Source organism: Cucurbita pepo, chromosome 6, assembly GCF_057944985.1.
Source record: "Cucurbita pepo subsp. pepo isolate OVF chromosome 6, ASM5794498v1, whole genome shotgun sequence".
Lineage (NCBI taxonomy): Eukaryota > Viridiplantae > Streptophyta > Magnoliopsida > Cucurbitales > Cucurbitaceae > Cucurbita > Cucurbita pepo.
The window spans coordinates 16237553-16257233 of NC_141803.1; the positions used below are offsets into that span (position 1 = coordinate 16237553).

General features: G+C 37.4%; 10 non-coding genes across 10 annotated transcripts; all 10 read right to left on the reverse strand.

Annotated features, from left to right (window-relative positions):
• Nucleotides 1-13544: 13544 nt before the first annotated feature.
• TRNAW-CCA (transfer RNA tryptophan (anticodon CCA)) lies at nt 13545-13616 on the reverse strand. Its single transcript has one exon. It is a non-coding gene; the product is annotated as a tRNA-Trp (tRNA).
• Nucleotides 13617-13896: 280 nt separating this feature from the next.
• Nucleotides 13897-13968, reverse strand: TRNAW-CCA (transfer RNA tryptophan (anticodon CCA)). The gene has a single exon. It is a non-coding gene; the product is annotated as a tRNA-Trp (tRNA).
• Nucleotides 13969-14241: 273 nt separating this feature from the next.
• Nucleotides 14242-14313, reverse strand: TRNAW-CCA (transfer RNA tryptophan (anticodon CCA)). Its single transcript has one exon. It is a non-coding gene; the product is annotated as a tRNA-Trp (tRNA).
• Nucleotides 14314-14617: 304 nt separating this feature from the next.
• On the reverse strand, nt 14618-14689 carry TRNAW-CCA (transfer RNA tryptophan (anticodon CCA)). The gene has a single exon. It is a non-coding gene; the product is annotated as a tRNA-Trp (tRNA).
• Nucleotides 14690-14921: 232 nt separating this feature from the next.
• On the reverse strand, nt 14922-14993 carry TRNAW-CCA (transfer RNA tryptophan (anticodon CCA)). Its single transcript has one exon. It is a non-coding gene; the product is annotated as a tRNA-Trp (tRNA).
• Nucleotides 14994-15085: 92 nt separating this feature from the next.
• Nucleotides 15086-15157, reverse strand: TRNAW-CCA (transfer RNA tryptophan (anticodon CCA)). Its single transcript has one exon. It is a non-coding gene; the product is annotated as a tRNA-Trp (tRNA).
• A 1368-nt stretch (nt 15158-16525) lies between these two features.
• Nucleotides 16526-16601, reverse strand: TRNAW-CCA (transfer RNA tryptophan (anticodon CCA)). Its single transcript has one exon. It is a non-coding gene; the product is annotated as a tRNA-Trp (tRNA).
• Nucleotides 16602-18039: 1438 nt separating this feature from the next.
• On the reverse strand, nt 18040-18111 carry TRNAW-CCA (transfer RNA tryptophan (anticodon CCA)). Its single transcript has one exon. It is a non-coding gene; the product is annotated as a tRNA-Trp (tRNA).
• Nucleotides 18112-18386: 275 nt separating this feature from the next.
• TRNAW-CCA (transfer RNA tryptophan (anticodon CCA)) lies at nt 18387-18458 on the reverse strand. The gene has a single exon. It is a non-coding gene; the product is annotated as a tRNA-Trp (tRNA).
• An 836-nt stretch (nt 18459-19294) lies between these two features.
• Nucleotides 19295-19370, reverse strand: TRNAW-CCA (transfer RNA tryptophan (anticodon CCA)). The gene has a single exon. It is a non-coding gene; the product is annotated as a tRNA-Trp (tRNA).
• Between the last annotated feature and the right edge of the window lie 311 nt (nt 19371-19681).

The following is a 19681-nucleotide window of genomic DNA, read 5'->3' on the forward strand; positions in this document are numbered from 1 at the left end:
TGAATAAAGCATACATCTCAACACTATTTATACTGAGGAAAACATTTTAATATTTTTCCTAAACTTTCTCCCCGAGTTAGAAACTAATAAGAATTCTCCTAAACTGACTCACAACATGTACATATGGTCCTTTCATTGATATAACAATGGATTTTGTTTTAAATTTACCTAGGACTAGGAAAGGTAGTGATAACATCTTTACTGAGGTCGATAGATTTAGTAAAATGACTCATTTTATTTCTTGTCACAAAATTGATGTTACAAAACATATAGACTTGTTCTTTAGGGAACTTGTACATTGCATGGTTAGTGATCATGATGTTAAATTATTAAGCCACTTTTGGCGTGTTTTATGGAGTAATTTGGGAACTAAGCTCGTATATTCAACTACTTATCATCCTGAAAAGGATGGTCAAATCGAGCTTGTTAATATGCTATGCAACGAGTACTATCATCCTGTAATGGATGGTCAAACCAAGCTTGCAAATTCTTGTATTTTAGAACTTGCATGTCAGAGTCATTAAAGAGGTGCTGATCAAACCTTTTATAGAGTGATTCAAATTACGAGTTTAAAAACAAGTATTCTTTAATATATGTTGTGATCATCAAGCTAATATGTTTAAAAAAATTTCCTTGGGTTCAATCTTTATTGTTTTTTGAGTTCTTTGATAATTTAGATATAAAGGTCTTGTTCTTAATCAACTTATTGTGCTTTTAAGCCTTCAGTTTGTTCCTTTGTATTTCTCGTGTTTAGATTTGTATGCTATAATCATTCAATTAATTTTGATCAAGTTATCTTGTGGAGTGATTCAAATCACACGTTAGAAGCGAGTTTTCTTTACTCTTAATCTTGATCATGAAGGTAATTCATTCCAAAAGTTTCACTTAGGATGATTCTTTATGGTTTTTAGGGTTCTTGCATAATTTAGATCCAGGGGTCTTATTCCTCCACAAGTTTATTAAATCAAATCCTAAGAGTTTCATAACACTTTTGAACTGTCCCAAAATTGTTTGTGATATAATTAAGACCATAAAATATTAGTATAGCTACTATTTTAAACAATTAGTAACATTGATAACACTATGTAGGATGAATTTTAGATAGTTAAGTTATATTGGTTCCATGAATAAACGGTAAGCTAGATTTTCTGAACAAATGGAATTTGAACCTAAATTTCGGTTGAGATGAATCTACTAACAATCAGCTAGAATGAGCTTAGGAGAACCAAGTTGAGCCTAAAATTGTAATTAAACTTAGTATTGGAACGTCGACAGGTTAGATCAGATGAAATTATTTTGAAGCATGGATAACACGTACTCAATGTAGCATATTTATGTGTCATTATTATATTATGATATTCGTACGAACAGGATGATGCATGAGCTTTCTTTCTGCTGAATTATGATTGTTATGTTAATATGATCATGTTTAAGTCTTATGAGACATCATGATGTATCATGCATGAACGACCTGGATGGAATACCATTAATATGTACGTACATCCCATAAGAAAGTTATGTCGTGATAACTATGGGATTATCATACATGTTATATGTCATATGATCATGGATTACTTCTATAGCTTGTTATGCACAAATGTGTACACTATCATATTATTCACGTTCGTTTCCTTTATGTTGGCGTTCAATAGTATAAGTGTGCGTTATCCATAGTCAAACTTATGGGATATGTTAGCGAGCTGGCTTGGTGATTTCATGCGTGTGTGTGAATAGTGTGTAATGAAGCGCTATGTTTAACGACCAAAAATTTTCTACTTAATATAAGGTCGCCATTGTATACATATCATAAACATTGAATGCGGAAATATTTCATTTAAACTTCCCTAAAATGTCTTATTCATCTTAAAACATAGTCATGGACTCATGTGTTCTAAAAACACTTTTGAAAACGACACAACAAAAGACAATAAAATAAAAAAACTTTAAATTAAAAACATCCTATTCTCGCCTAAGTCTAAGAAAATAATACGACTACCCTATGCATGTGTCATGGTCTGGAGTTGCGATGTCGTCATCAACCGTACATGAATGTCTTGCCTTAACCTAAAATAGAGGTAGCACGTGGCTTGAGTATTTTAAGAAATACTTAATAAGTGACCCCACTATTGGGGTTAAATGCAAGAACATGTGAATGCAATGACAGGACCTATCATATCAGTCTCTTTTCCTACGACACTATCCTAATGGACAGCTTGGGATGTGTACCATATACTATTGGGGGTTAAATGCAAGAACATGCAAATGCAATGACAGGACCTACCATATGCATTCAACCCTACCTTATAGATAAAGCAGAGCCCAAGAAATAATCATGATACGTAGAGTATATGAATGAATTTTTTCTCCAACAGTAAGGTTAATCAATAAATATTTTTAAATACTCATCATATATTTAAAATTTTTCAGGTAAAGACAAGGTTCCTATGTAAGACCATCAAATAGTTATTGATAGACCATAACCACATTTATTCAAAATCTACCTTAAATTTCAAAATAAAATATCATAGCATGTATGTAGTAGTAGTCGTAATGTAGAAAAAACGTCGATATTCTTTAAATTCAAATATGAATGTCAACTTGAATATAGCTCAATTGGTTGAGACACAATCATTAACCAAAAGATTAGAAATTCAAACCCTTTCACTTTTTATATATTTTATAAATTAGAAAATGAGTTTGGACTTTTGAGTTCATAGACATTTCATATTTAACCTAAAATAATTCCTCAATTCTAAACTTGCATTTACATGCCTTTTTCTTTTTCCAATAGATTTTGTAGATAGAAAGTCAAAGGTTTGACCTTCCAAACAAGTCTTTACCAATTTTTTTTTTTTTTTTTACTCTTTTAGGTTATTAATTTGATTTTTAATATTTTAAAATGTTGTGCACTTTTTCTGATAACCTTAAAAAATAATAATAATAATAATAATAAAAAATAAAATAAATAATAATCTCAATTCTAAAAATATTAAAATTTATAAGTAAAATGTTATTGTATTAACGTGACTAACCTAACCGTAGCTTAACTGGTTGAAATATTATTCTCGATATTACATGTACGTATGTATGTATATATACATATATACATATATATATCTATGTATGTATATATACATATATATATCTATGTATGTATATATACATATATATATATATATATGTATATATATATATATGTATGTATGTATGTATATATACAACATGTCACTAAGTACTCGAGTTAATTGTTCATGCCCAAATATGCTCACAAAAGCAATAATATATTAATGCATCTTCTTTTTTATTAATAAAATTTAATAATTTTAAATGACGATCACGTTTATAATTGTAAGAGCGACTGTATTGAGAATTAGCTAATAAATTAGGAAAAAAAAATATATATTTAGCTTAACTCAATATGACAAGAGTAAGAATGCAAATATAATCTTGATAAAAAAAATATTGAGAAGTTTAATTCTCTACCATCACAAATTAGGGTGTAACCAACCCAGACTATCTAACCTAAACCTTCAAGGTTGGGTTGAATTCTTGGGAAATCAAAAATTTGTATTGACTCCCAAGTTGACATTTTTTTAGTCATGTCAATTCAACCAGCCCAACCACCTCTAAAATTGTTAGAAGAATCAGATTAGGTCAATGTTAAATAAAGATCTTCTCTTTTGGATAGTTAGACTATTTTTTGGTATTTAGTTTAACTATTTTCCAACCTTTGTTTCCAATCTTTGTGCTTAGTTTCTATTTATGTTATTTGTAAAGCTATAGAAGTCAAGTACAATCTTGAATAATATCATCACTTCAAACTTCAATGGTTTATGTTTCTGACTTATTTATTCTTCTACCAAAACTTAATAGTTTGTATCAGAGCTGCAATTTTTTAGTGATCAAATAGAGAGAGTATGAGTGAAGACAAAACTTTAGCGAAAATCCCTCACTTCGATGATCATTATGATCATTCCAATGAGCTGATGGAAAATTTGATCAGAGCAAAGGGTCTATGGAGTGTGGTGGAGATTGTTTTCTCAGAAACAGTGGAAGGAACAATGTTAACTATGGCACAAAAGGGCTACCTTGATGATGCTAGACTCAAAGATCACCAAGTAAAGCATTACCTCTTCCAAGCAATTGATCGTAATGTCTTTGAACAAATCTTGGGTTGTTGCACAGCCAAGATTGTTTGGGACTCAATGAAGCGAAAATTTGTTGGAAACCAAAAAGTAAAGAAATCTCTTCTTAATGCAGAGGAAGGAACAATGTTAACTGTGGCACAAAAGGGCCACCTTGATGATGCTAGACTCAAAGATCACCAAGTAAAGCATTACCTCTTCCAAGCAATTGATCGTATTGTCTTTGAACAAATCTTGGGTCGTTGCACAGCCAAGATTGTTTGGGACTCAATGAAGCGAAAATTTGGTGGAAACCAAAAAGTAAAGAAATCTCTTCTTAATGCAGAGGAAGGAACAATGTTAACTGTGGCACAAAAGGGCCACCTTGATGATGCTAGACTCAAAGATCACCAAGTAAAGCATTACCTCTTCCAAGCAATTGATCGTACTGTCTTTGAACAAATCTTGGGTCGTTGCACAGCCAAGATTGTTTGGGACTCAATGAAGCGAAAATTTGGTGGAAACCAAAAAGTAAAGAAATCTCTTCTTAATGCATTAAGTAGAGAATTGGAGATCCTAGAGATGAAGAAGGATGAAAGTATCATAGATTATTTTGCAAGAATGATGATAATCTCCAACAAGATGAGACGTAGTGGAGAAGATATGTCAGACAAAAAAATTGTAGAAAAAATTCTGCGTACCGTGACTGAAAAATCTACTTATGTTGTAGTATCCATTGTGGAATCCAAAGATATTGATTACATGTCCATTGATCAATTGCAAAGTTCATTAGTGGTGCATGAACAAAAATTTCGAAGATCGAGCATTAATGGAGAGAAGCAAGTTCTAAAAGTCGAAGGATGAACGAAAATAAGTAACAGAGGAAGAAGAACTTACAGGGGCAGGCAGAGGACGCGAAGGAGGAAAATCAACTTTCAACAAAGCAACTGTCTAATGTTATAGGTGCCATGACATAGGTCATTTTCAATATGAATGTCCAAAGATGAATAAGGAATTGAATTATGCAGAGCTAGAAGGAGAGGATAAAATGTTGTTTATGGATCATATGGAAAGACATGAAGCAAAAAGGAGTGATGCTTGGTTCTTAGGTTCTGGTTGCTCAAACCGTGTGTGACAGTGAAGATATGTTTTCAAGCTTAGACAAGACCCTTTCCCAGATTGTCAAGCTTGGAAATAATAAATGTAGGAAAGTTATGGGAATGGATGCAGTGAATAACTTGGCATGGGGTTCGTTGCACTATTTATGTGTATTGGATACCTGAACTAAAAAATAATCTCTTGATCATTGGATAACTACAAGAAAAAGGAGTAGCAGTGCTGTTCAAAGATGGGAATAACTTGGCATGGGGTTCGTTGCACTATTAGTTATGTGTATTGGATACGTGAACTAAAAAATAATATGTTGATTATTGGACAACTACAAGAAAAAGGAGTAGCAGTTCAAAGATGGTATATGTAGCATTTATCATCCACAAAAATAAAAATAGCAAAGTTAATTAGGAGCCCCAATCGACTATTTATTTTGAGTACTAAACCATCTACCACAAAAAATGAAGGAAGATGCCTCCAAGTTTCAGATATGGATCAGTCAACACTTTGACACCATCGTTATGGTCATCTCGGCTACAAAGGATTGTGCACCTTGAAACACAAAAACATGGTGAAAGGCCTGCCACAAATTGTAGCTCCAAACACCACCTGTGAGGCATGTATGAAAGGCAAGCAACATCGGACTCCATTTCCAAAAATGGGTAAATGGAAAGCAACGGAAAAATTGGGTCTTGTTCATGCAGATCTATGTGGTTCAATTTCACCAACTTCAAGTGGCCAGAAAAAGTACTTGTGCTTGATAGATGAGTTTTCTAGGAAGGCATGGAGTTATTTTCAAAGCAGTGGCGGAAAAGGAAATTGGAAGGCCTATAAAATGTTTAAGAACAGATAGAGGGGGAGAATTCAACTTTGCAGGATTTAACGATTTTTGCAAATAGCATAGACCTATACCCCACAAAATGGAGTTGCCGAACAAAAAAATCGCACTAGTATGAACTTGCTAAAAGCTGTGCTGATAGAGAAGAAAGTGCCTAAAAATTTCTAGCCTGAAGGAGTCAGGTGGATGATTGATCACCCACTCTTGCAGTAAAAGACATGACACCAATAGAAGCTTGGAGCAGAGTGAAACCATCACTAAATTATTTTTGAGTTTTTGAATGGGTGGGACATGTCCATATTCCAGATGCCAAGAGAAGCAAACTTGAAGATAAAAGTGTAACATGTGTTTTTTTGGAGTCAGCAGCAAATCCAAAGACTATAGAATGTTTGATCCAACTATAAATAAAATTATAGTAAGTCGTAATGTAGCTTTCGAGGAATATCGTGAATGAGATTGAATTTTTTTTAAAGGTAAAACAAAATTGGACTGGGAAAAAATATTGAAATTGATGAGAACACAGCAGAAGAAGGAGAAGTCAAGGAGGAAATGACTAAACTTGTTTCTCAAACAATTGGACCAGTGGCTGAAACAATTGAACCAGTTGCTGAAAAAAATATTTCAGTAGCTGTTGCACCAGATTTGACAATAAGGGAGGGGAAAAATCGACATCCACCTGTATGGTTAGCATATTATAATTCCGGTGAAGGTTTATCTAAAGAGTATGAAGAAAATATGACATTTTTGATGATTTCAGATCCTGTGAATTTTGAGAAAGCTGTCAAAAACCCAAAATAGAGATTGGCTATGGATGAAGAAATCAAATTCATTGAAAAAAATCAAACATGGAACTTGGTGGTTCTACTGTTGGAGCGAAGAAAATAGGAGTGAAATGATTTATAAAACCAAGCTAAATTAGTCTGGAGAAGTTAATAAATGCAAAGCAAGATTGGTTGTAAAAGGCTACACACAAGAGCATAGAATTGATTATACGAAAGTGTAGGCACCTATGGCTAGAATGAATACTATGAGAATGATCATTGTTTTTACCGCCCAAAAAGGTTGGAAACTGTATCAGTTAGATGCCAAATCAACTTTTTTATATGGGAGTTAAAAGAATATTTTTGTTGAACAACCGGCTATGAGAAAAAGGGAAGTGAGGAGATGGTGTACAAATTCCAAGTGTAATGCCCCTAATTTTCTCTAACCTAATTAGCGACGTTACCTTATACTTGCATAATCAACCGAACAAGAGTTCACGTAAGACAGTCTCAATAAGGGCAATGCGTTCATTATTATAAGCAGTTCATACCTGGGGAAATCAATAACGACAGCCTAGCCTAGAAAACGATCAACATAGAACTAGAGGAAACAATTGCAATAACTATAAACTCAAAAGAATCCAACAAGGCGCCTACGACATTACAAACTCTCCTCAAGATTTCCATGGCCTTAGCATCCACCGTCAGCCGTACATGGGAGCCTTGCCCTTACCTGAAAAGATAGGTAGCATGTGGCTTGAGTATTATATAAAATACCCAGTAAGTCGCCCCACTGTTGGGGTTAAGCATATAATCATTCATCAGGATACAAGCAGTCGGACACAATACACATACATGTCGCACATAATACACCTACATGAGCACAAGTGTTAAAAGAAAGAAACTAAGAGAGGGGTCTGTCTTCCATTCCTTCCCATGGCCTTAGGCCCTTGCTTTGTCCGGGCAGGGGTGGATGCATGGTACTTTCCCACACATGGCCCACGTGTGTGACTGTGGGCCCACCAGGCGAGTTCGCATGCGAGCTCCCTGGGCCTGACTTGGTCGAGTATGTATGACATACAATACCGGACGCTACGGAAAAGGAGGGCCTGCATGATATCATGGTGAACACAATATCGAATATACACGTCCATACCATCAGCAGCATAACGGGAGAGTGCCCCCATGTACATAACCATAGCGTGCATAAGGTTCTTAAGGTTTACCTCCATGGCATTATACATACAACGTCCCATCCCCTCACCGCTTTATATAGCGTAACTGGGTCAAACATCGAGTAAGCATATCATAGCATACTAGTCATCACATTCATGGTATGCGGGGTTCCCATTACAATCATGACATATCAAGCTCATAAATACAGGTAGCAAACTGTGTCACAAACATCATATACATAAACGTGACATAGCATTTCACTGCAAGAAACACCTAACCTAGCATACAACAACAACACGCATGGTGCATGCAAGGGCCACAGGGCACGCACCAACATACATACATAACTAACGCCAATAATAAGGTTACTTACCTCCTTGGCCTTGGCCGAAGTCACTCACAACGCTAACTCCAGTGCCTAACTACCTCCTATAAGATCACATGATACACTCAGAGCCATTTCACAACTAGTTCTTATGCTTAGCTACCAAGGTACGTCCCTATCGCAAACTGTTTTATCAAAATGGAGTTATACTGACCTCAGATGGTTGAAACAAGGGTGGGAATGGTTCAAGAAGGGTCAAAAACCTAGGAATCGGTATATTATACGTATGTCGCGCCGCCAAGCCGAGAGTGCAACGAAGTCGCCGACAACGTCGAGACCGATGGGCAGCAAAGGACACTGACGGCGCAGGGTTCCTGGATGTGTCTCTGGGTTGGGCCGAAAGGGAATGAGGCCCAATGGTGGTGTCCGAGCTCGTCCCGCGAGGTGCGGCCTGTGCGCTGACTGAGACGAACTCGCGGAGTGCCAAAGGGTCAACCTGCTGCCACCGCTTCGTCTTCCTCGCCCGAAAGCCTTAACAACCCTAATCAAAGAACTCGATTACTATCACCGGTGGAATGGTCATCGTCCTTCCGTCTGTCTCTGGTGGCGCGTTTGTCCCTCCTTGCCCGACGTACCCTAGTGCCGGTTTGCTCCTATCTAAGGACTCATAGAAGTCTGAAGTCTCGAGACATTTTTGATTCCTCACCTAAACCTTTCGTCTCCCCCCTCACAGGTACGACAGTGGCTCAAAAAGAAAAGACGGCTACTAAGGTGGCTAGGGTTTAACATGGGGACTTAAGGAATTAATAGCCCTCGTTAGCAAGGCATGCCTCACTAGAAATCTCGCGATTTCCGGCGAGATTTAAGGCTTTTTTTTTGTTTTTTTTTTTTGTTTTGCCTTTTTCGAAACCCTTATCGTTACAAAAAGGCTCTCTACGGATTAAAACAAGCACCTAGAACCTGGTTTAGTTGAGTAGAATCCTACTTCATCAAGGAAGGATTCAAAAGCAGTTCCATTGAGCAGATATTCTTCATCAAGAGAAAGGGGGGATAGAAAATTGGCAAAGATGAAAATTGTTCAAAAGTAGATGTAACTTTGTATAAACAAATGGTGGGAAGTCTGATGTATCTCACAGTTACTTGTCCTGATCTCATGTTTGTTGTAAGTTTGATTAGTCGTTTTATGGAATGTCCAACACAACAACATTTTGCAGCAGCTAAAAGGGTTTTAAGGTACTGGAAAGGTACGGTAGATTTTGGTGTATTTTATAGAAAGGGAGGAGTTAGTGATTTAATTGGATTTACTAATACTGACTATGCCAGAGACATGAAAGATAGCAAGAGTAGTTCATGCTATGTGTTTATGATGAGTGGAGAAGCAGTAGCTTGGTCTTCTCATAAGTAGTCTATAGTCATCTTATCAACCATAAAAATTGAATTTGTTGCTGCTAGTGCCTGTGCATGTCAAGCTATTTGGATGACGAGGATACTCAAAAGAGATTGGTCACTCTCAAATAGAAGGAGCAAAGCTAATGTGTGATAATACTTCAACTATTAAGTTATCCAAAAATCCAATTCTACATTGACGTTCCAAACACATAAGAGTAAGATTTCACTTAGAGATCTTACAAAAGAATGAACCGTTAATTTAATATTTTATGGTACGCAAAATCAACTTGTTGATTCGTTGACAAATCCTTTAAAATTAGAAGCAATTCAGAAGTTGCGTGTGCAAAATTTTTGTGGCTTGAACTCATTTTTTACAAAGAAGAATGAGTTAGAAGAATTTGATTATGTGAAAAATGGTTAAATAAAGATAGTTTCTTGTGGACATGAGAGTATATTTAGGTATTTATTTTAACTATTTTTCAACCGTTAGTTTTTAGTTATAGTTATTTGTAAAGTATATCATCACTCAAAACTCCAATGGTTTAGGTTTGTGGTTTAGTGATTCTTTTTTCAAAACCTAACAAATACTTCGTTGACTTCCCTCTACTTTTAAAAATTACAAGATTTTATTGTAGGCCGACGAGACTGAAACTCAAGTCGTTGAAGAAAGAAAACATGTTCGAGATAGTTGTGAAAAAAAAAGTCAAAGTCAACCTAGCGGGAGACGAGAATATCGAAGAAATCTTATTCATGTGTAAAAATCATGCATGAAATTTAGGGTTTTAAGGCATGTTTCAATTGACTTTTTACCCTTTCTTTTTAGAGATAAATAATACACCCAAAAGTAGGGTATGAATTTATATTTTTACTAAATATTATTTAATATTTAATAAAAGAATATAATAAAAAAAAAAAGGTCATTTTTAATAATAAATTCAAAATTTTAAAACGAAATAATTGAATTGAAAAAAATGTTTGATTTGAATAATGATATGTTAATATAAAACATGGTCCCGTAGCTCAGTTGGTTAGAGCGTTGGTCTTATGAGTCGAAGTCAAGACCAATTCATATAAATAAGTAGTTGATTCGTGTTAGGTTCATTCAAGATTCAATATGCACTTGATAGCTAGCTCAAAAAAACTTGTTTTACTCTAGTCAAGCTGGTCGTGGATTCGAGCCCTGTCAAGACCAATTCATATAAATAAGTAGTTGATTCGTGTTAGGTTCATTCAAGATTCAATATGCACTTGATAGCTAGCTCAAAAAAATTTGTTTTACTCTAGTCAAGCTGAATTCATTGCTACATCTTTTACTAGTCAACTTGAATTGAGTTGGAATCCTTGATAGTAATGTTAGTTATATAATCATGGGATCCATGGCAACGGTAGTGCGTTTCACTCTAGATCAGAAGGTTGCGTGTTAGATTCACGTCGGGTTTAGTTAATATTCAGAGTGCACTTTATAAGTAGCTACATCTTTTACTAGTCAACCTGAATTCGAGTTGGAATCCTTGGCAACGGTAGTGCGTTTTACTCCAGATCAGAAGGTTGCGTGTTAGATTCACGTCGGGTTTAGTTAATATTCAGAGTGCACTTTATAAGTAGCTCAAAAATTTATGAGTCAAGCTAAATTTGATTTGGGTTTGATTTGGAACCCTTGATGGGATTCATTGCTACATTTTTGTTAAGGTTGCGTGTTAGTGGCGCAATGCTAGCTAACAAGTTCACGTTGAATATTAAATGAACCCAATGTGAATCGAAAAAGCAACCTTCTGATCTGGAGTTAGACGCACTACCATTGTGCTACAGATCCAATGATTATATAAATAACATTACTATCAATGGTTCCAAAACGAATTCAATGCACATTCAATATTGGTCACTTTTCCGGGCCGGGATCGATAAGTGGAAGTCATCAAAAAGAGTTCTCTTCGTACCTCAGATCAAGAGGAAAAGATTCGCTGTCTTTTCACCCTTTTTCTTTGTCAACGCTACTAAGGACCTAAAGGAAAAGGCGCTACTTAGCCCTACATTAGATTAATAGAAGTCAGCGGCAGAGTTAGCCTACTATACCCTACTAATTGTATTGTTATTGTATAGTATAGAGCGAGTTAGCGAAGACGCTTAGGCTAATAGATAAGAGAGCGTCGGTGCGTAGCCTTCATTCTACTACGCTACGCAAAGGTTACGAAGTCACTTAGCTGTTAGGAGAGTCAAGGGGGAACGCCATACCTACACAGAAGAACCGCTGTTCGTTGACTTTCTAAGGTCTAACCTTTCGCTCCCCTACTGAAAAGGAGCAAAGCTGCTTCCCACCACTGATAGACTACTTCAGATTCAATTCAAAAGGTCCTACTTAGTTTCGTCGTAAGCCTTTGTCATTGTCAGTCAACTAAGTAGGGCCTAAGGCCCCCTGCGAATCCGTCAGTCAAAGGAGCATGCCGCAACAAAAGGATGGTCCCCTATGCATTTCATTCTTTCCGGAAGGGAACAAAAAAGAAGTACCCCCATCATGGTGAACCTCTCCTTGTGATCGGGATGAGGTAGATGCCTCCCAGCCGGGGGGCGGATCGAATCGGAGTTTCCTTAGGTAGCCACCGACCTACAGTTATCCTTAAACTTTCGTGCTTGGTGGAGAAGAAGCGAACAAAGGTACGCTCGCTTCCTGTCTTGTTCTCTGCTGCGAACTGGGATCGCTCGCCAGCTAGGTCAGATTGGAGCAACCTTTTATGAGAACATATGACCCTTATTCGGGGACAAGGGGCAGAAGGACCTCTCGATCTACTTACAGCTGCCCAGGAAGAAAAACATCGTCTAGGCGTTCCCTCTCCCATCTACCCTACGCCTAGGACGTTGTCTGGGCCAAGAGCCATTGTTAGTTGCTGTTTCCATTTGCTTGTTTTCTTGTTGTTGATACCGGCCAAGACCCAGCCAGATGATGTCCGCTGGTTGGTAGTGAGAGGACTCTTAGTACCTGCATACCCAAAAGAAAGGGGGCGCTGATTACAGTCTTGTCCATTCATTAGCGGCTTGCTTTCCTTTCGCTCCTCTCCCCTAACTCGTAGTTAGACTAAGAGCGAGTAGCTCCGCTCCTCTCTATAGGATAGCACCTGAAGGAAGTTCCTATTAAAGGGACTATTACATTCAGTTCGCGAGGGCGGAAGAGATCCTGCGTTAAGGAAAAAGAAACCTCTTCGAGATTGAGACTGGGTTAGAGTTAGCTCGACTCTTGGATAAGACGGGTCTCTTTCTCGAGACATAGACTGAATCAATCTGGTTAGGACCAAATGTACACCTTCTTATAGAAGAACCCGATTAATAGCAAAATAGAAATAGTTGGCAATGGGGGGTTTGTTTCTGAGCTAGCTAAACAAGTGCACCTTGAACATTGAACGAACCCTATGTGAATTGAACATGCAACCTTTTTAATCTGGAGTTAGACGCACTACCAGCAAACATTGAACGAACCCTATGTGAATTGAACATGCAACCTTTTTAATCTGGAGTTAGACGCACTACCAGCAAACATTGAACGAACCCTATGTGAATTGAACATGCAACCTTTTTAATATGGAGTTAGACGCACTACCAGCAGGTTATCAAATGCACATTCAATATTGAATGAACCCGATGTGAATCAAACACGCTCAATATTGAATTAACCCGACGTGAATCGAACACGCAAACTTCTGATCTGGAGTCAGACGCGCTGTCATTGCGCCACGGATCCCATGATTAAATAATTATCATTACTATCAAGGGTTCCAAAACGAATTCAACTAGACTAGTAAAAGATGCAGCAATGAAATCAGAACATTCAATGAACCAGACGTGAATCAAACACGCAACCTTCTGATCTGGAGTCAGACGCGCTACCATTGCGCCACGGATCCCATGATTATATAACTATCATTACTATCAAGGGTTCCAACTCGAATTCAGCTTGTCTTGTAAAACATGCAGCAATATTTTCAACTTGACAAGAGTAAAACAAGTTTCTGAGCTAGCTAAACAAGTGCACGTTGAATATTGAACGAACCCAATGTGAATCAATTGCGCCACGGATCCCATGATTATATAACTATCATTACTATCAAGGGTTCCAAAATGAATTCATACAAATGAATTCATCTTGACTAGTAAAAGATGCAGCAATGAATTCTGAACATTGAATGAACCCGACGTGAATCGAACACGCAACCTTCTGATCTGGAGTCAGACGCGCTACCATTGCGCCACGGATCCCATGATTATATAACTATCATCACTATCAAGGGTTCCAACTCGAATTCAGCTTGTCTTGTAAAACATGTAGCAATATTTTCAACTTGACAAGAGTAAAACAAGTTTCTGAGCTAGCTAAACAAGTGCACGTTGAACATTGTACGAACCCGACGTGAATTGAACATGCAACCTTTTAATCTGGAGTTAGACGAACTACCAGCAGGTTATCAAATGCACATTCATCATTGAATGAAACAAACGTGAATCGAACACGAATGAATTCTGAACATTGAATGAACCCGACGTGAAACGAACACGCAACCTTCTGATCTGGAGTCAGACGCGCTACCATTGCGCCACGGATCCCAAGATTATATAACTATCATAACTATCAAGGGTTCCAACTCGAATTCAGCTTGTCTAGTAAAAGATGCAGCAATATTTTCAACTTGACAAGAGTAAAACAAGTTTCTGAGTAAGCTAAACAAGTGCACGTTGAATATTGAACGAACCCAATGTGAATCAAACATGCAACTTTCTGATCTGGAGTTAGACGCACTACCATTGTACCACAGATCCCATGATTATATAACTAACATTACTATCAATGGTTCCAAAACGAATTCAGCTTGACTAGTAAAAGATGCAGCAATGAATTATGAACATTGAATGAACCCGACGTGAATCGAACACGCAACCTTCTGATCTGGAGTCAGACGCGCTACCATTGCGCCACGGATCCCAAGATTATATAACTATCATTACTATCAAGGGTTCCAACTCGAATTCAGCTTGTCTTGTAAAACATGCAGCAATATTTTAAACTTGACAAGAGTAGAACAAGTTTCTGAGCTAGCTAAACAAGTGCACGTTGAACATTGTACGAACCCTAAGTGAATTGAACATGCAACCTTTTAATCTGGAGTTAGACTACGAACTACCAGCAGGTTATCAAATGCACATTCATCACTGAATGAACCAGACGTGAATCGAACACGCAACCTTCTAATCTGGAGTCAGACGCGCTACTATTGCGCCACGGATCCCATGAATATATAACTATCATAACTATCAAGGGTTCCAACTCGAATTCAGCTTGTCTAGTAAAACCATGCAGCAATGAATTCTGAACATTGAATGAACCCGACGTAAATCGAACACGCAACCTTCTGATCTGGAGTCAGACGCGCTACCATTGCGCCACGGATCCCATGATTATATAACTATCATTACTATCAAGGGTTCCAACTCGAATTCAGCTTGTCTTGTAAAACATGCTGCAATATTTTAAACTTGACAAGAGTAAAACAAGTTTCTGAGTAAGCTAAACAAGTGCACGTTGAATATTGAACGAACCCAATGTAAATCAAACATGCAACTTTCTGATATGGAGTTAGACGCACTACCATTGCACCACAGATCCCATGATTATATAACTAACATTACTATCAATGGTTCCAAAACGAATCCAGCTTGAATGATTATATAACTAACATTACTATCAATGGTTCCAAAACGAATTCAGCTTGACTAGTAAAAGATGCATCTACCATTGCGCCACGGATCCCATGATTATATAACTATCATTACTATCAAGGGTTCCAACTCGAATTCAGCTTGTCTTGTAAAACATGCTGCAATATTTTCAACATGACAAGAGTAAAACAAGTTTCTGAGCTAGCTAAACAAGTGCACATTGAACATTGTACGAATGTTATGTGAATTGAACATGCAACCTTTTAGTCTGGAATTAGACGAACTACCAGCAGGTTATCAAATGCACATTCATCATTGAATGAACCAAAACATGAATCGAACACGCAACCTTCTGATCTGGAGTCAGATGCGCTACCATTGCGCCACGGATCCCATGATTATATAACTATCATAACTATCAAGGGTTCCAACTCGAATTCAGCTTGTCTAGTAAAAGATGCAGCAATATTTTCAACTTGACAAGAGTAAAACAAGTTTCTGAGTAAGCTAAACAAGTGCACGTTGAATATTGAACGAACCCAATGTGAATCAAACATGCAACTTTCTGATCTGGAGTTAGACGCACTACCATTGCACCACAGATCCCATGATTATATAACTAACATTACTATCAATGGTTCCAAAACGAATTCAGCTTCACTATTTAAAGATGCAGCAATGAATTCTGAACATTGAATGAACCCGACGTGAATCGAACACGCAACCTTCTAATCTGGAGTCAAACGCGCTAAAATTTCATCACGGATCCCATGATTATATAACTATCATTACTATCAAGGGTTCCAACTCACGTGAATCGAACACGCAACCTTCTAATCTGGAGTCAGACGCGCTAAAATTGCGCCACGGATCCCATGATTTTATAACTATCATTACTATCAAGGGTTCCAACTCGAATTCAGCTTGTCTAGTAAAGGATGCAGCAATATTTTCAGCTTGACAAGAGTAAAACAAGTTTTTAAGCTAGCTAAACAAGTGCACGTTGAACATTGAACGAACCCAATGTGAATTGAACATGCAACCTTTTAATCTGGAGTTAGACGCCTACTAGCTAGTTATCAAATGCACATTAATTATTGAATGAACCCGACGTGAATCGAACGAACACGCAACCTTCTGATCTGGAGTCAGACGCGCCACCATTGCGCCACGGATCCAAAGATTATATAACTATCATTACTATCAAGGGTTCAAACTCGAATTCAGCTTTTCTAGTAAAAGATGCAGCAATATTTTAAGCTTGACAAAAGTAAAACAAGTTTTTGATGAAGCCAAACAAATGCACAAACCCAATATGAATCGAGCTTGACAAGAGTAAAACAAGTTTTTGATGAAGCCAAACAACTGCACAAACCCAATATGAATCGAACATGCAACTTTCTAATCTAGAGTTAGACGCACTACCATTGCGCCACAAATCCCATGATTATATAACTATAATAACTATCAAGGGTTATAACTATCATAACTATCAAGGGTTCCAACTCGAATTCAGCTTGTCTAGTAAAAGATGCAGCAATATTTTCAACTTATCAAGGGTTATAACTATTATAACTATCAAGGGTTCCAACTCGAATTCAGCTTGTCTAGTAAAAGATGCAGCAATATTTTCAACTTGACAAGAGTAAAACAAGTTTCTGAGCTAGCTAAACAAGTGCACGTTGAATATTGAACGAACCCAATGTGAATCAAACATGCAACTTTCTGATCTGGAGTTAGACGCACTACCATTGCACCACAGATCCCATGATTATATAACTAACATTACTATCAATGGTTCCAAAACGAATTCAGCTTGACTAGTAAAAGATGCAGCAATGAATTCTGAACATTGAATGAACCCGACGTGAATCGAACACGCAACCTTCTAATCTGGAGTCAGACGCACTAAAATTTCGTCACGGATCCCATGATTATATAACTATCATTACTATCAAGGGTTCCAACTCACGTGAATCGAACATGCAACCTTCTAATTTGGAGTCAGACGCGCTAAAATTGCGCCACGGATTCCATGATTTTATAACTATCATTACTATCAAGGGTTCCAACTCGAATTCAGCTTGTCTAGTAAAGGATGCAGCAATATTTTCAGCTTGACAAGAGTAAAACAAGTTTTTGAGCTACCTAAACAAGTGCACGTTGAACATTGAACGAACCCAATGTGAATTGAACATGCAACCTTTTAATCTGGAGTTAGACGCCTACCTGCTAGTTATCAAATGCACATTCAATATTGAATGAACCCGACGTGAATCGAATGAACACGCAACCTTCTGATCTAGAGTCAGACGCGCCACCATTGCGCCACGGATCCATAGATTATATAACTATCATTACTATCAAGGGTTCCAACTCGAATTCAGCTTTTCTAGTAAAAGATGCAGCAATATTTTCAGCTTTCTGAGTAAGCTAAACAAGTGCACGTTGAATATTGAACGAACCCTGAAACAAACATGCAACTTTCTGATCTGGAGTTAGACGCACTACCATTGCACACAGATCCCATGATTATATAACTAACATTACTTTCAATGGTTCCAAAACGAATTCAGCTTGACTAGTAAAAGAGGCAGATGAATTCTGAACATTGAATGAACCCGACGTGAATCGAACACGCAACCTTCTGATCTGGAGTCAGATGCGCTACCATTGCAACACGGATCCCATGATTATATAACTATCATAACTATCAAGGGTTCCAACTCGAATTCAGCTTGTCTTGTAAAACATGCAGCAATATTTTTAACTTGACAAGAGTAAAACAAGTTTCTGAGCTAGCTAAACAAGTGTACGTTGAACATTGTACGAACCCTATGTGAATTGAACATGCAACCTCTGTTAAACTGGAAATAGACGAACTACCAGCAGGTTATCAAATGCACATTCATCATTGAATGAACCAGACGTGAATCAAACACGAATGAATTCTGAACATTGAATGAACCCGATGTGAATCGAACACGCAACCTCCTGATCTGGAGTCAGACGCGCTACCATTGCGCCACGGATCCCATGATTATATAACTATCATAACTATCAAGGGTTCCAACTCGAATTCAGCTTGTCTAGTAAAAGATGCAGCATTATTTTCAACTTGACAAGAGTAAAACAAGTTGCGCTACCATTACGCCACGGATCCCATGATTATATAACTATCATAACTATCTAGGGTTCCAACTGGAATTCAGCTTGTCTAGTAAAAGATGGAGCAATATTTTCAACTTGACAACAGTAAAACAAGTTTCTGAGTAAGCTAAACAAGTGCACGTTGAATATTGAACGAACCCAATGTGAATCAAACATGCAACTTTCTGATCTGGAGTTAGACGCACTACCATTGCACCACAGATCCCATGATTATATAACTAACATTACTATCAATGGTTCCAAAACGAATTCAGCTTGACTAGTAAAAGATGCAGCAATGAATTCTGAACATTGAATGAACCCGACGTGAATCGAACACGCAACCTCCTAATCTGGAGTCAGACGCGCTAAAATTTCGTCACGGATCCCATGATTATATAACTATCATTACTATCAAGGGTTCCAACTCACGTGAATCGAACATGCAACCTTCTAATTTGGAGTCAGACGCGCTAAAATTGCGCCACGGATTCCCTGATTTATAACTATCATTACTATCAAGGGTTCCAACTCGAATTCAGCTTGTCTAGTAAAGGATGCAGCAATATTTTCAGCTTGACAAGAGTAAAACAAGTTTTTGAGCTAGCTAAACAAGTGCACGTTGAACATTGAACGAACCCAATGTTTATTGAACATGCAACCTTTTAATCTGGAGTTAGACGTCAACCTGCTAGTTATCAAATGAACATTCAATATTGAATGAACCCGACGTGATTCGAACGAACACGCAACCTTCTGATCTGGAGTCAGACGCGCCACCATTGCGCCACGGATCCAAAGATTATATAACTATCATTACTATCAAGGGTTCCAACTCGAATTCAGCTTTTCTAGTAAAAGATGCAGCAATATTTTCAGCTTGACAAGAGTAAAAAAAGTTTCTGAGTAAGCTAAACAAGTGCACGTTGAATATTGAACGAACCCTGAATCAAACATGCAACTTTCTGATTTGGAGTTAGATGCACTACCATTGCACACTTGAATATTGAACGAACCCTGAATCAAACATGCAACTTTCTGATTTGGAGTTAGATGCACTACCATTGCACATAGATCCCATGATTATATAACTATCATAACTATCAAG